The sequence below is a fragment of the Physeter macrocephalus genome, chromosome 6 (genome assembly GCF_002837175.3).
Source record: "Physeter macrocephalus isolate SW-GA chromosome 6, ASM283717v5, whole genome shotgun sequence".
NCBI classification, from domain to species: domain Eukaryota; kingdom Metazoa; phylum Chordata; class Mammalia; order Artiodactyla; family Physeteridae; genus Physeter; species Physeter macrocephalus.
The window spans coordinates 56,567,841-56,570,041 of NC_041219.1; positions in this window are offsets into that span (position 1 = coordinate 56,567,841).

Genomic DNA, 2,201 nt, shown 5'->3' on the forward strand with positions numbered 1-2,201 from the left:
GTGTGTGTGTGTGCGCGCGCGCGCGCGCACAGCCTGCCTGACCTGATTGGTGCTCGAGGGCTGCCCATCGGAACCCAGCCCGCCCTCGCAGGATGCCTGGGCCTCGTCACGCAGCCCACGTCGGAGAGCAGACATCCTGGTGCCCACTCACCTCCTCGGAGCCTGTGACCAAGGCCAGCCTACCGTGTCTGGGATGCAGCACATCCGGACCCGTGTTATCTCGGGGTCCTGGGACTCCTTGGACACTCTGCCCTGCCCCCTCCCCTCCCGGTGTACACGTGGCCTCCGCACACTTCTGCCAGGGCTATTTCTAGCCGAGGGGCTGGTGATTCAGGCCCAGCCTGTAAGGTCAGGTCGTCTGCGTGCTGCAGCTGGGACAGCCGGCCTGCCACGTTGTGGGTTCAGCAGAAAGCAGGAAGCCGGGTCTTCCGGAGGCAGGCACCCCCTCAGGCTGCTGGACGTCACGGTTGCTGAGGCGTAGGGCTGGGGCAGACAGGATGCTCCGGCCCGCATGATGCGGAGGGGGTGGGAGTCCGCAGGGAGAGGCGAGAACCTAGCCTCCTCGCACCGCCCGCCGTGCTCCACGCTCAGACCCCCCGCTCCCTTTCCACGTGTGAATCACTTGTCTTCAGGGTGGCTTTTGGAGTAAGCAGAATCCTGGGGCTGGACAGTTCGGGCCAGAAACGGAGCTCTACCCCGTCAAGCCACTTCCCTGCTCTGAGCCTCGGTTTCCTCACCTGTCAGAAAGAAGGTCATGCCTACTGTAGAGCACAGGGAACTCTGCTCAATATTATGTAACAACCTAAATGGGAAAAGAATTTGAAAAAGAATAGATACACGTATATGTATAACTGAATCTCTGTGCTGTACACCTGAAACTAACACAACATTGTTCATCAACTCTACTCCAATATAAAATTAAAAGTTAAAAAGAAAGGTCATAATTGTACCTGCCTCATTAGATAGTCAACCCGATTTAATACTATGACATATGTGGTACTTAATTTCATGGGAAGGGGTCACATAGCCCCGCTTGGTAGATGGTAAATGTTTCTTGTTGTTAGGGTTCCTTTTCCAAACCCCAACCTCCTATTGCAGCTTCAGACGGTTCCCACGTGGCTCTCATCTGCTCTCAGAATTCCTCACAGGTGACCTTCAGAGCCATTGTCATTTCAGAGTTATTTCCGATACCTGGCACATGTTAGGAGATTATTAAGTATTTACTGAATGAAGCGATGAGTTCTGCCCTGAGCTTGATGTGATGGCAGGACACTGAAGTTGGAATGAAAACAAACACAAACAAAAACCTGGGTTCAAGTCCCAGCCTACTCCACGGCTAGTGGCATCACCACCCATGTCAGCGAGAGCATCCCATCTCGGGGCCCCCCACTCGGCTACCTGTCGGTGAGACCATGGCTCCTGCCCAGTCTTCTCCTGAGGGTGTGGGGACAGATGGGCAAAGGGTGTGGCTCTGCTTTGGAAGCAGCTCCAGGCAGATTATTCTTTACCTCCAGTGATTTCTGATTCCCACTCCAGGAAGCCACATCTGTTCTGTCGAACCCAGTTTCGTATTCCCATGCTCTCAACCAGCGCTCAGGTTTGCCTGAGCTGTTTCCTCTTCCTTCTCTTCCTCAAAACACAGGGCTCCCTCCCTTCAGAATGGAGCCCACTCACCTCATAAAGGAAGCCGTCCCCACCAGCCTTCCCCAGACACGAGGGCGTCAAACAATCATCACTCCAGCTCTCCCTGCACAGATGTGTTGAGTAGCACGTGGTCTTTTCCTTTGGCATGCTCTCGTATTTTTGAGGAATTCATCCATTCACCATGACTTTATGGCAGCCGTCAGGCACCTGTCACGCCCATGGTGCCTTTCAAGGCGAGACCACTTGATCTCATAATACACCATATTAACAAATTGAAGAATAAAAACCATATGATCATCTCAATAGATGCAGAAAAAGCTTTTGACAAAACTCAACACCCATTCATGACAAAAACTCTCCAGAAAGTGGGCATAGAGGGAACCTACCTCAACATAATAAAAACCATATATGACAAACCCACAGCAAACATCATTCTCAGTGGTGAAAAACTGAAAGCATTTCCTCTAAGATCAGGAACAAGACAAGGATGTCCACTCTCACCACTATTATTCAACATAGTTTTGGAAGTCCTAGCCATGGCAATCAGAGAAGAAAAA